The 15,687-nt window shown below is 33.5% G+C and overlaps 1 long non-coding RNA gene across 4 annotated transcripts in view; it reads right to left on the bottom strand.

The window, feature by feature from the left end:
* LOC140689280 (uncharacterized) overlaps positions 1–15,687 on the bottom strand; it is a 668,228-nt gene that overhangs the window by 503,496 nt on the left and 149,045 nt on the right. The window contains exon 5 of one of the 4 annotated variants that reach the window (XR_012064175.1): positions 3,759–3,963. The exons of the other annotated variants lie outside the window; for them this stretch is intronic. This is a non-coding gene — a long non-coding RNA (uncharacterized lncRNA). Of the gene's footprint in view, positions 1–3,758; positions 3,964–15,687 lie in introns of those variants that run through there. 4 annotated transcript variants of the gene reach the window in all.

Below are 15,687 nucleotides of genomic sequence, written 5' to 3'. Positions count from 1 at the left end.
TAAAGAAGGGAGACATTCCTGTACAACTGCAAGTACAAAATGTTATGTTCTTACTTGATACTTTGTCCAGCCTTTATACCATAAACCTTACTGCTTTTCCACTATTTGTCCTTGTAGTAACAAACAGGTTTCAGAGGTGGGAATCTCAAATGACTCTCAGACTGTGTATGTCTCAGCCACCTTCTGCCTCTCTGGGCTTTCTCCCTAGTTGATGTGCTTTACTGTTTGCTGAATCTTTTAAGAGTAAATCTATTTTTCATGCATATATTACTATTAAATATAGACTGGATGCCCCCTTTCTAGAATGTCCAGAAAAAGAAACCAAAGGCTAATAATCTCACAGTCCGAATTTTACTGCCTCCCCTACCAATATCCCAGACTTTAAATCTGACCACTATAGTATCGGAGCTAAAGAAAGAAGGTATGAGACACGTAAGGGTCAGTAAACTCTTAAGGGTCTCAACCAAGCTGGCTATTCCGTTATTGAAACTGACTCAATATTCATTTAAAAACAAGACTACTGAAGGACTGAAGCCCATTGTACTGCATCCCTATACCACACATATTAGAGTGTTCCTTTTTGCTCAAAGATTGGAAGTTTTTCTTGACTTTTCCCTATTCATTACCAAAAGACACCTTAGAGGATTGCTTAGTCTCATAGGGCACTGCTGACATTGGAGTCTTAACTTTTCTGAACTGGATAGTCCTATATATATGATCTGACAAAACTAGTTATCACCTACCTAAGTGTTACACCTTGCCCTGGACAGACTTAATAAAGGCTGTATCTATACCATGAAAGACTCCCTTTGAGAAGTTCCTTATTCTGAACTTACCCATTGTCATAAACCTTTCTTTCTATTTGTACATAAAAGGTCACGATAATACTTGAGTTCTGTCTCAACAGGACAATAAAAATTGGAGACTGTTTTTTATTGGACTTGTAGCAAAAGTCTACCCTCCTATTTCTGCACAACCGCAGCAACCACCAAGTTAACTAAGACTTTTGCCTACTTAAATCTGAAGATCTCCACATAAACTCTGAATAGTGTGAGGTTCAATAACCTCACTGGAAGATACATTACCATGTACTATTAACCACAAACAATCCCGTCAAAGTCCAGAAAGCCAAACTTTGCGTCCATGTTTTCCAGTTAAAAAGATATCATACACTCAACCCCTGGATGTCCGTGTCAATAGGCGATCTAATACTGAGACTGTCTCAAGGTTCTCTAGGAGAGGTCACCATCATGAAGAAGAAAGATTTCTTGAAACCTCAGATCCAGCAGCAGACTTGTTGATATTACAACTCTGCCCAATTTGGAATTGTAATAAGACCCACACTTGTCAGAAATCATTGATTCTATACTCTTTGCCATTTTTGCTTGCTTTTTGAGAATATTATTTTCCCACTGTGTTGCCTTAACAATTTTTACTGCTAAAATGAGGTTTTTAAAGTTTTCCCTCTAATATTAATTCTCTGAGTAAATCAAGAGGATAAACAATTCTTTTGAAAATATATATGTATCAAAATCCCCTTCTCTACTGACTCAGGGTGGTGACAAGAACTGTTCCCCTACCTAGTGCCAATAATAGAAGAGTTTGGTCTGTTGTTGGGTTTTCCCCAGAGTCTTAAATATTTCTAGCCACTCACTGATACATGATTGAAATGCAACTGCAAAGATAAAAGTCACAAGAAGCCATGATGGTATTCTTCTCCAATGAGTTCTCAACCGCCATCAGCAGTAGATCTGGAGTTCTGAACAGACCAACGTGCAGTAAAGTGATGAAATGCAGTCTCTCTGTTAACCACGAGGGATGCCCGCAGTGGCCTTCATATTCCCTTGGCCTTTGCAGCTGCTGCTCTCCACCCTCTTACCCATGACCCTAATTCTTGCAACTACTCTTCCTCAAATTTCATAATAAAACCAAATTGCACAATGACTGCTAAATCACAAGAACAGATTCACCTCTTCCAAAAACCATTCTTTACCAACTATTCCTGACATGAGGCGAACTTTTGCTATGTTCTATAAAACCCCTCTTTCTAACCCAAGGTAGAACACTCCTTCCTTCAAAGATCTGACACTGAAGCATTCTCAAAGAAGGCTTATGTTCAGCAGTGCTATTCAACTCCTTCCACATATTAGTAATTCTTGAATTTATTCAGATTATTATTACATGTTTATATAGTTTTCAATTTCATTTCTTCAACTCTTTACTATAACCAATCACTACTACATGAAATTTTCTTTTTGTGAGATCTTCTGTTTTCAGTAAATATCATTTTGCCAAAAATAACTTTATCTATTTGCTTTATATCATTCCTTAAGCCTGTTCACAATGTCTCTGATAATTTTTTTATCTGTATTTATTTACTTACTTCAAAAGTTGCTTTGGTATTCATTATTTTCTTCTTTTACTCTCCCTAGATTCTGTATATTAAAAAGTATTTAGTCTATCCTATTGGTCATGGTATATGCACTAAATCAGCAATGTCTACTTGAGATATAACTTTTCAATAACTAGAACACAGATTTGAGAAACAAAAAGTTATATGGGAATAGAATTTTCTCCATTTTCCTATTTCTACATAAGAATTGACAATGCAAGTATCCTATTTTTTAATGATTTTTTAACAGCTTTATTGAATTATAATTGATATATGAAAAAGCACATACTTAATGTGTACAATCTGACAAGTTTGGATATATACATATATTTGTGAAACCATCAGTACAATTAAGGTAGTAAATACATCCTATTTTTGGTTTGTAATTCTACATAGGCCACCTGTATGAATTGTTGAAGCACTTCTAGGTAGAACTGATTCTAATACAGAATAATGATTCATGACTTTTGAGAATGCATTAAAAACAATGGAAACTCTCTTCAGCAAAATGCATGTAAGCAATAACTTATACCTAAAAATTTACGTGCAGTTTTAGAATTCACAGATCTCTTGAAATCAGTTCACATATACGGAGGTATCCACGAGAATCTACTTTTATTTTGCCTAGAAGAGCCCTCATGTATTTATGTCATGTACTATGCTTCTATTTTGCAGTTGTCTTGCTTGTATGCCAATTTGTTTTTTAAATCCTGAGTTGACAATAAATGAATAGTTTAAGCAAGTGACACCCTATATGTGTTCACTTCAAATGACTCAATTAATATTACAATGAATATTTATTGATTCTCCCCAGAATTCATGGAACTATCACATAAAGGCTATTTGTTGTAGTGTTCTGTGCACACTTGGGTAGAGACTGATGAAAGATTTAAGTTAATTCAGAGAGCTTCTTTTATATAAACCCAGTAAAAATAGAAGAATGCCCATTTAGAAGTCCATATTAACTAATTAAATCATATGGCAAGTCTGAGATAATCTGATGGATAATATTTCCAATTTTGCCTTGTAGAAAAGGAAATATTTGAATAAGAGAAGAAAGCCACACTGAACCCCACTCACCTATCTTTGTCATTTTTTAATTATCTTTATCCCACTGCTCTATTTTGACTATGTCAGTTATAAAAACTAGTACAGGAAAATGAATCTAGACAAAGGCATAATGGAGAATGACATACTGGCAGCCATCATTCTGTTTGTGTGAAAGGCACCTTGTTCCTAGTTTAAATCTAAACTGTATACTTTCATAATTCCCACGTGTTTGACTCAATAGTGAGAAAGCCAGTTTCTAAATGAATAAGGGCTTAGACAGACATTTAGGAGAAAACTGCTGAATGGACAAAGAAAATACCACACATATCAGCATATATTTTGCATCAGTAATAATCAGTGCTAAAGAAGAAATGCAAAACAGGTAGTAGCATTTTGGCATTAGGAGATGGGATCTCTTATCTTAAACATTAGCATCCTTATGGTGCACGATGACAGCCATCACTGGGGTAGCAGGGCTTCTGCTAGTAGAAGAACTCTTGGTAAATGTACTGTGATGAAGTCTAGATCAGAAGAGAAAAAAGGGCAGATACTACAAGAAAGCTGAAAAGGCGTGTATTGTACATACACATGGAATACCTCAGTTTCCCTAGTTTAAGCACATCAGACAACTCAAATTTATTTTTGGGGGGGGGGGTGAATGGAATTTTACTAGTTGTTAGTAAATATGAGTGCCAAAGATATATAGTTTATTGCATAAATATATATAGCTTTCAGTGAGTGCTATAATAGTTCTAATGTTACATGATCAAAGAATAAATATGTATCAAATACTTATATAACATACACACATATTATGTAGGTATATAGGTATTATAGAATGATTCTTGCCATTGAAAGAGTTAAATACTGTGGAAAAATAATTATAAATTTATCCAGTGAATATGCTCATATTTAATAGTCTATACGACTCCTGAGAAATCTAATGAATGTATGAAAAATAGCTTCAGTATAAAAAGCAGTGAATGGCATAGTTCATACACCAAATCATGTTATTTGCACTAAGAGATAAGCTTGGTAGTGTAGTTAAAGCAAAAAGAAATACGTTCATATTAAATTTTTGACACATAATTTATATGCATTTCGACATACTACTTAGATTCTCTGACTCTCATTTTTCTTATCGGTATAGTAAATCTACATAGGGTTACTGTGGAATTAAATAAAATCGTTAAGTGTGGTAGGAAATATATTCACTTTCCTTGCTTTGTAGAAAGGTGAATCTTGGTAACTAATAATTAGACGAGACATCTAGTGCATTATGTATCCTCATTAAAATACATGTGCCTGTAATAGCCAAAAGAATAATGGTGTAAAGGAGTGTCCTTCTTTGGATTTTTACATATAATTTACCAACTAAATCATTATTTCAGCATATATTTACTTTGCAACAATTACAAATTAGGCAGTGTGCTAGGCTCAGGCCAAGAATTATTTTTTTTGTTGGTTTGTTTATTTTGATTTTTAGAGATGGGTAGGAATCTAATCTGCTGGAGATTGCAATCTAAGGATGGAAGCAGATAATAAGTAAATGCAAAAATACATTTTTAATTGAATATTTTAGTCATGATTCTGCATCCAACCGTGATATAATAAATGGGTACTAGGCTTATCCTCCCATTGTAAACAACCAGAAACTTGTTCTCACATATTGGAAAGGCACCACAGGATTTTGTTTCCAGAGAGTTGCGAAGTAAACAAACAAAGTGATTCTAACCTTGCCCCAGCTTATAGCCCTGAGATAGTCTTGAGAATACAGAGGAGAGGGAGGGAAACCAAGCAGAGTCCAGCATTTTCTCTTTTGCTGAGATGAGGAGACAGATCAAAGTTCATGTGTTTAGTGTCTGGAGATTTTATCTCTAATGAAGGATGGAATTAATACCTCACTATGGGTTTCCTGTTTACAAAAAGAAACTGAAAATTCTGCTGTGCTTTTAAATGAAGTAGGACCCTTATAGGCACAAAATAGGAAATAGATTTTCAAGTGAGAGCTGGGACTTTCAATTTGTTTACATAATACATGCTTTGGAATTGTTTACATTTTCCAGTTATTTTTCCTCTGAAGAGTTCTCTGTTATATTTCTCTTAAAACTTGGAATTTCAGCGTAAGAGAGTGTTTTAGCTTTGTTTCATTATGATGTGACACAGTACTTTCCAGGTATAGGCTTTTCTGATTTTAAGAGGTAAATATTCTTGAATTCAATTTCAGAATCTACCATGACTCACTCCAAAAAGCTCTTTTCCTTAAATGTTTCTAAATTGATATAAAATAATATAATGGAATCTTAAAGTATAATTTACAAAGAATTGCATAATATTAATATTCTACAGTTTGATACCAGTGCAATTCTTCTGACAAAAGACACATAAAAGTAATCGGACAGACTAAATTCTGTTCTCAGTGCATTCTAGCAGGGTGACAAGAGAGTCATAAACAATTGTATTGAGAATACCAGATAATTCTCAATAATTTAAATTATAAAAAAAAACATGACGTATATAATAAATTTGGAAATAATTGAAGGCTGGTATTTTAAATCTGTTATATTCAATGTATACAGTATACAAACTGCAGCTAATACTTAGATCACAATATTACCAGCACTCCAGAAGCTCCCCTCTTGTCATTTTCAAAAAGAGTACAGAAGTATTTCATCTGTCTTTCATTTTATATGAGGATTCCCCCCAAAAATACTCTTTGCTTCTGATTATTTTCGTTCAACATTTTTGTTTGGAGGATCCATTGATGATTTTGTATGTAAATACAGATCCTCCATTCTAAGTGCTCTATAATATTCCACTGTGTAAATATGTCAACATTTATTTCTACTACACATAAACATTTCAGTCATTTCCAGATTTTGTCTAAAAATAGTATGGTTATGAATATTATCTTTAAAAATTTTTAAATAATCTGGTCAGAAAGTCTTTTCTGAGAAGGTGTTATTGCACAAATTAGCTCAAAATGGAATTGCTTAAATGACCAACTTTTTATGCAAATACATTTTATGGAAAATTTAGACATGGCACAGTAGGATGTCTTGCTCTCTGCTTTATGGTATCTGAGACTTCAACTTAAAGATTCAAAGGTTGGCTGTGGCTGGATGGCTGAGAGGTGCACTGGTTTAAAGGCTCAATTACTCACATTGACAGTACCTGGGCTGGAATGACTGATGACCTCCACTGTTGATTACAATGTGTAAGAGTGGACTTTTTTTATGTGTCTTGGCTTCCTCACAGCAAGGCAGCCTCAAAATAGTTGGACTTCTTACATGACAGCTCAAAAACCCGAACATGAGTGTCACACAGCATCACTTCTGACACTCTCTACTGGTCAAACCAGCCTCTTGATTTGGGAGGCCAAGACAGATCTTTTTTATACTAGGGATGCCAACAACAACAACAACAACAAAAGTTGCTGGGGCCATATTTTAAATCTCCAAAAGTCTCCAAAACCATGAGAACTTATTAATTAATGCAGACGGAGAAGTAAGTCTAAAGCCTCTAAGCAGGAAAAATGTTTTAATTTTTTGAGAAAGAGGAAAAACATTCAGACTGCTTAAGTACAGTGAAAAATGAGTAGTAGGCAGAGGAGATATATATATGTGTGTGTGTGTGTATATATATATATATATATATAGTTTTTTAAAAGAATATTTTAGGCCATTAAGTAGGACATAAAGTATTTGGGTCCTATTTTAAGTTCCAGGAAGCTATTGGAAAACACAGAGCAGAAACATTGTCTTATTCATATTTTAACAACACCATTTTTTGGCAGCCATAGAGATAATACTGTGTAGGAGGGCTAGATATTGAAAAGCTTTTTAAATAATATAGGTACATGAGGATGTGGGCTAGGATAGTGAACATGGAAAAGTAGAAAAGTGGACAGGTTAAGTCCGATCATTTTTGGCTAACTCTTAATACTTACTCAGCTGTCCACTCTGGGTCATTATTTTCCTTGACATCTACTCAATCTTTCTCTACCAATCTACCCCAATCCAAGATAACTTAAGAATTTCTGTTCTGGCTTAGGGATTTATACATATATTTGTGATTTATTTATAATATTATATTAAAATTACCTATGTGTAAATTTCCATAACAAAGTTTATGATCACTGAGAGCAGGAATTTGGTCTTACCCGAATTTGTATCCCTAGGGTCAAGCATAGCATTTAGAACTGAGTAAAAATTTAGTAACTAAAAAAAAAATAATATTCTTCTAAAAGGCCTAAACTGTTTAGTTGATGATAGCTGCAACTAGTATTTTAATGTATACATAATTAATATATACCACAAATAAGTTCTTTGGATATAAAATTTATACACTCTTATATGTATGTACCTCCATAATACCTTATTTTATTTTTCTTAAAATAATTAATTAATGAGGAGACGCATTTCTCTACATAGTTCTTTACTCCTAAAATTATTGCCACAACATTATTTTTTGCAGTTTTAGATAGTTTTTTTGCAACTGAACATGTCACACTAGTGAGTTAAGGACCTATAGAGAAGAAACAGGTTTTTAAAGTGATCAATGCAATTTGGAAATACTTATTTTACAATAAAAACACTTTAGAACACCTATATTGTGCTGTTTTCAAGAGAAATGCAGATCAGATTAAATGATATGAACTGAAATTACGTCTCTGCAAGATGGGATATTTAATATTGAAATTTCACCATGAAAAAACAATGTCTAAAGTCAGATAAAAAATGGTATTCATTTTAGGTGACATGGTTTGGGCCATTGAACATACACAGTTAACTGGAACTTTAAAAATGACTTTAACGCCAATCAAAAAGAAAAGAAAAATCTGAATGTGAAGCACACTACTTTGTCAGGTAAAACAACTAAGTATTTATACAAAACTGAGAACGTTCCATACTTTCTTTCAGTCTACTAAGTCTCAGTGCTGCCTTGAGGCACAATAAAGAATCCCGGGGACTCTCAAAGTCATCTCAAGCCTATAATTCACCAGGAAATAGTGCAACAGTTTCCTAGCACTGCTCTCAGCATGAAAATGCAAAATTAAAAACAGACAAACAAAGTGCTGAGTTGAGGGGGTTGCTGGACCTTTGTATAAGAAAACTGAGATGAATGCATTGGGGTGAGAAGCCAAGTATTTTTATTATTTAATTCACTTATTTATTTTTCATACAACATTTATTGAGAATCTTCTATGTGCTGTAAACTAAATCATAAAAATGAACGCCAAAACATGCCAAGATATGTCTGGGGTTGTTTGACATTTCTTTCCTCTGGCTATTACTCAAGGGTTTCATCTCACTCAACTTCCGTACACAAATCTAGGACATATGCTAACATTAGATAAAAGAGATTTACTTGTGAGCCACGAAACAAGACCAGCTTCATTTGATCACACTGTTTTTGTTCCTCTAATCAAGAGTCTAGAAACACAGTATTGAGAGATTTAGCAGCTCGAAGGGGAGTATTCTAGACAGCAGTCAGTCTAGCACCAAATAGTATGAATGGTAAAATAAGTGACTACCTTCTATATGTTAGTTATTCCTACTTAAGGGCTTCACTCATGGCATAGTGAGAACATATTATATTTTATTTGCTGATGACATCAATCATTTATCCACTGCATCGCTCAAATGGAGCAGATATTCTTAGAGGCCGTGAAGGTAAGGGCACAAAAACTAAGAACACATGAGAACTGCTCTCCAGGGTCATTTGGAAGACAGAAACATAAATAAGCATGCCACCAATTAATGTAGATCATTTTCAAGATAAATGCAAATGTATTTGGAATTAAAGAGGAAAACTTCAAAGAAGTTTGGAGTGCCATTGTAGGAGTGAGAACTGAGCTGAAGAATCATATGCTGGATGGACGGAAGGAAAAAGGTCATCCCAGGAATATTAATCAGAAAGTTCAAAAGCATAAATACATGAACAGTCATGAAAAGGTTGTATCTTAGAACTGTTTGGGGTGTGAGAGGTTTACAGATAAAAATAGAAAAGGCTTGAACATACAACTCCAGAGAACACTACTAATTTAAGGTTTAGGAAGACAAGAAAAATGAAAACATTTTAAGAATAAGAGGAGAGAGAGAGGAGAGTGTTATAGAAGTGTAAGAGAAAAATAAGGATATGTATTTCAGAGAGAAGAGCTATTTCAAAATTGTTTTCACTCCTTTCTCTAGGTAGAGAAAAAAAAAAAAAAAGAAGAAAAAGAAAACCAATGGTAGACCAGAAGACAAACCAGAATAACTAAAGTCAAATGTTTATCAAAACAAGCCGTCCTATCTGGCTGGTGAAGTAATGGATGATGCTGTGTGTCTGTCTCCTGCGCAGAGCACTGCCCGTTTCCTCTGTGCAAATGGACCATTAGCCAACAGACTCCGCATTTTGCAAAGATTACACTCATGCTGTAACTGCCTCTCTCTGTACACTTTGTAAATATTTTGAGGACTTCATCTTCCATGTAAAGCATTTAAATTAATACCTTTTACATGCTCAAAAGAAACTAAACCTTGCTGTATGTATTACAATAAAGGAAATAATAATTCCTTTGCTGTTTTTATTATCATTATTTTATTGATTGGAGTTCTCCATTTCCATAAAAGATTATAAATTCCTTTAAGAATTCTAAATTCTTTTCTTTGGAATCACCTGCTCTATCTACACAGGAGTGCATTAACTTAGACCAGTCGTCCTAAAAGCATAGACCTCGTAATGGCAGCAGCATCAACCCTTAAGAACTTGTTAAAAATAAAAATTCAAGAACCCCGCCGTGCACTTACTGAATCTGAACCTCTGGCAGTGAAGTTCAGCAATCTGTGTTCTAACAAGCTTTGATGTAATCCAGAATTTTACCTTAGTAAAATAAAGTTGCCCACACCTCCAGGAATTCTGAGTACAATCTTTGACTAACGAGGATGCCAGAAGGAACACTGACTTAGACCAGGGCAGTGTTCTCTGGTTGGGTGGAAAGAGCGGGGATTTTGGAGTCAGGTGTATCTGGATTCAAGCCCCAACTTGGCCAATATTGGATCTGTTATCCTTAGCATTTTCTCCACTTCTCTCTTAGGATATTCCTCCAACTCTCAATGATATTGAAATAATTAAGGTAATAAACATAGAATGCTTGCCATATAATGCCCATTCAATAAATATTGTTTTCTTCCACATCATAATCACCCTTAATGAGTTATATTATAATGTTAAACATTCTGCTTTCATTAAGGGTTTTACAAAAATAGGACCATGGGAACTTTCAGCGTCTATTTTACAACTGTTGCTGCAGACATTGTCCATTATGTCATTCAAGATCCCCTATATAAATTTTTATATGAGTAATGTCTTTATACATTTAGATATAAAAAATAGATAACTAACAGAAATCTTTATCTAGAATATGTGCTACAATATTTCTTAAAAAAATAGAATTCATAAATATCTAAAGTATTTGTGAATGATGTGTAAATAAGTGAATTAGTTTAAATTCAACAGAAAGAAAATTTAAATATGATGCACCTGTGGGTAAAATCCCCAATTTAAAATACTCTTTGCATATAGATATTCCTATTTTTATAAAATCCTAATAATTCAATAGTTAAATTGTTATTATTATTAATTCTACAAAATTGTATTCATCAGGCAAATAACTGCTGAACATCATCATTTTTCAAAGTTTTAATAAAGAAGAGAAAAACAGAGAAAGATGCATGTGCATATTAAGCATAATTTCCTGAGAATTATGAGAGCTAAAAAGCACATTAAAATAATAGAATCCAACATTTTCATTTTAAGATGAAGAGACTTAGGCCCAAAAGGCTTATGTCCTTGATCAAGGACAGTTATTTAGTGTTAGAACCTAGCCTGGAAGTAAAACTCCCTGGTACTGTTCGATCTCACTGAAGTTTCCTTCTTTGTTAGTTAGAATGAAACCTAAAATTGCAAACTCACAGTTATATCTGTTTTTTATTAAATAAAAGTTTCAAAAGGCAATTCATTAATTTTCTAAATTCCCTGCTTTTAGTAAAACAAATCATGAGAGAGATTTACAGCAAGTTGAAATCCCACAACTGTTTTTTTTTGCTTTCATGGTAGTCGAGTGCTCTGATTTGGGAAATATGGGTCTCTTTCTCTTTTTTTTTTTTTTTGCTCCTAGCTTTAATGAGGTATGATTCACAAATAAAAAATAGCATATATTTAGGTTGAACAACATGATTTTTTTAAGGTTTATAATGTGATTATTTAATATATATATACATATCATGAAAAGATTACCACAATGAAGTTAATTACATCCATCACCACACAGTTACCATTTCTGCATGCATGTGTGTGGTTAGAACACTTAAGATCTATTGTTTCAGCAAATTCCAAATATATCAGACAGTATTACTAATTATAATTGCCATTTTGTATATTAGATCACAGAACTGATTTATCTTATGCCTGAAGTTTTGTATTCTTCCACCAACATCTACCCCTTGCCCACCCTCTGAACTCTGGGCAATCACTATTCTACTCTTTGGTTCTATGAGTTTGACTTTTTTAGATTCCATCTATAAGTGTGATCATAGAGTATCTGTCTTTCTATACGACGGAGTATTGTTCAGTCATAAAAAGAAGGCAATCTTGACATTTACAACAACACAGATAAACCTGGAGGACATTTGCTAAGTACATGTGAGCCTTTTTCTCCAGCTGGCTGGGACCTCTTTATTACTCTCCAGCCATAATGTCATTTCTGTTTCTCCCTATCTCCTTTGTCCTTATTTACATGCCCTTTAGAATGCCTCTTTATTTAAACCTCTGTGTTTTCATAACCCTGGACAATGGTTTTACATAAACTGCTTCTCCTTTAATTCTTATAACAAATGTATCTCTTTGGAAGAAATCGAAGGCTTCTGTGCACTCTAGTAGCATGTCACACACACACATTCTCTGTGACACCTTGAACCACAGTTTCTGTTCCAATCTCTTATGATCCTAACTCTATGCTGCTCTAATACAGAATTTAAGACCAAAATAGAAAGTACTGACCTATACTAATTTATAATATCTCTTCTCAGTTGTAGGTTAATGTTCTTTCCTATCACACCAAGCTGCAATAAAAATGGGTTTCAGCTAATAGGTTCAAATTCTAAGTAGTTTTTCAACTGAATTTAGCACGTATATATGTCAATGACACCACACTTACTATTTAATATTTATGAGATCACTTTTCTTTTATAGGAGTGAATCATCACATGCTGCTGTATATGTCATCCACCAGAAGGTGGCAACTTTCTTTGAAATTTGCTTCTTTGCATTCTTCTTAGCACTTACTATGATACATATATTTAATCATTACATGTTAATAGTTAATTTATTTTATATAACAAAGAGCACTTAGAATCATCCTAGAGGTCAATAAAATGAACATGAAGTAAATAAAGTGGAAATAAATAAAAGTAGAAAAAAATCACCCAAAATCTTGCTCATTTATTCATCACCTATGAATACTCACCTATTTTACACAAAGGATTTTCCCAGATGTCATGAGTACCAAAAGAGTAGTGTTATCTGACTTCATGGAGTTCATAATGAATAAGAGAAATTGACAGGTCAATATATATTTATAAGCATAGAAAGTAAAAAATGTTATTTTTTAACAGTTGTCTGATTAGAAAAATAGCTTTATATGCTGACGGAGGCAAAACATGAGACTCACCCCTGCCACCATCCCCAGATGGTGACACAGGATTCAGATGTACAAGTATCTAAGGTAAGAAAAAAGGTGGCAGATGCTTGGCCTGGGAAAATGGAACAAAGAGAAATGTGATTTTGATCCTGAGAAGAAAAGTGCAGTGATAAATATGTTGAGAAGTCTACGTAGATTAAAAATCAGATGACTAGGTTTAGTGAAAGAAGAGGTTGTGGGAATTCCTTGATGAAATGGCAGAAAGGCAGAGTAAGAATTTCTTGTGAACAATCTGAAATATTTTCTTTCCTGAAATGTAAACTTTCCTGAAAAATATACTAGATGGTTCATTAATTTTGTGGAATCAAGGATTTACCTTAGTTTCTGGCCAGAGACAGTTTACACAGACCAGTTGCCCAGAGCTAACCAAGAGAATATGAGTTTCTCCATAAATTTTGAGAATTGTTTTGCATTTCCAAGTAGAGAAATGGAAATAATGATATTTTACCTAGATCTAAAAGGGCAAAAAGGGCTAGCTGACATCTCCGTTATTTTCAAGAAAATTCCATTAAGGCTCTAATGAAGACAAGTCATTCATTGGATACCATGAGGCCATACAAAAAAGACAGAAAAATCAGGTTAGGGACAAAGGACTGGAATGGGTTGAGGATGTCAGAAAACCGCTCTGGAGCTAAATGATGCTAGAGGTAACAAATTACATAGTTCAGGAATAAAGGGAAGGACTTTCTACCTAAAGGGATAATTTAACTTATTTAATTTTGCATATTTTTTTGATATCTAAGCCATTTATAGTTGTTCATAATTAAAACCATTAAGTTTTACTCTATAAACAGTTTTCTCTTTCTTTAAATTATTTCCTTAAGATACTCTCTAGGAAACCAGTTCCTATATCAAGGTTACAAAATATTTCTGATTCATAATTCATATTCATAATCTGCTTTCCCTCCAATACTATGCACCCAGGAGCCAGCAATAACACTATACAAGGTACCTGCTTGTCTAATAGCTGCCTACATTGAGTCTTAGGATCTGTTTTTCTAAATAAGCATAAAACCATACTTTGTGCATAGTTTCACCTCTTTTTGTTTGTGAGTTTTGTTTTATTCTTCTCTTTGAAAATTGCCTATTATTTATCTCCTTTGCATACTTATCTACTAGGCACTTATATTATTTAAAAATATACAAATTTTTATTAAATGCAAATAACAATAAATTATATTAATTCTTCATAAATGAATGCTTTAAAATAATCACACTTATATATAAGATTATTAAGTTATTTCCTTCTATTACTATTAGCTCTGTTAGCTTTCAAATAGTTAATCTATTTAACATCTTTAATTGCTGCTAGAGTTAGATATGAAATATGGGTCCTCTAATTTAGTCTTTCAGATTTCAAGCAAGCTCTGTAAATATCCTCTACTAATGCATCTTCACTTAACCATGTGTTTGCAATGCTTTCTTTATTCAAAACTAAAGATTATCATACAATATAATTTCTATTCTATTCTAGTCTATTGATTCATATATCTATATTTGGATTATTATAATCTACCTTTATAATAATGGCATAAATTCCCTCAGATAACAAGCACATTTACAGAAGATAATGGAGGGATTCTGTTGGCCCTGTGAGAGGCCAAAAAGTAAGGTAATTTTACTTCATTTTATCTGAAGACTATTTCATATTTAGTTGTTTTCAGAAGTACCTCAAATCAATGGAATACTATTCAGCTATAAAAACGGCAACATAACACCATTTGCAGCAACATGGATGTCCCTGGAGAAAGTCATTCTAAGTGAAGTAAGTCAGAAAGAGAAAGAAAAATGCCATATGAGATCACTCATATGTGGAATCTAAAAAAAAAAAAAGAACATAAATACAAAACAGAAACAGACTCATAGACATAGAATACAAACTTGTGGTTGCTGGGGGAGGGGGCGGATGGGAAGGGATAGACTGGGAGTTCAAAATTTGTAGATACTGACAGGCATATGTAGAATAGATAAACAAGATTATACCGTATAGCACAGGGAAATATATACAAGATCTTATGGTAGCTCACAGCAAAAATGAATGCGACAATGAATATGTTTGTTCATGTATAACTGAAAAGTTGTACTCTACACTAGAAATTGACAAAACATTGTATACTGACTATGAGTCAATTAAAAAAAAAAGAAAGAAGTACCTCAATCCAAACATTTAATCTGTGTTGGGAGACTCACCAGCTCCTGGCATGTTTTGAATAATTCTGTATAATTACTAGAGGTTTTTAAATGAAGTGAATAAAAACTGCCAAAAATAGAATACATGGAAAATCAATTTACAAAAGATGCTAAACCTCAATAGTGACCAGGGAAATACAAATCAAGATTACAATGAGGTAGTTTTCTATATCTGGTTGCTTGGTAAAAAATTTAGAAATCTTCCTACGTCACATATTTCAGAGGCCAGGGGTCAACTGGCTCTATCACAGGATGCTACCATGGGGTAAAAACTTGTACAGCCTTGGAAAGCAATTTGACCAATCTTGAG

This window comes from Vicugna pacos, chromosome 25 (assembly GCF_048564905.1).
Source record: "Vicugna pacos chromosome 25, VicPac4, whole genome shotgun sequence".
In the NCBI taxonomy this organism is placed as follows: Eukaryota; Metazoa; Chordata; class Mammalia; order Artiodactyla; family Camelidae; genus Vicugna; species Vicugna pacos.
The sequence above is the reverse complement of the archived record's forward strand: the minus strand, read 5'-3'. Positions and strand labels throughout refer to the sequence as shown.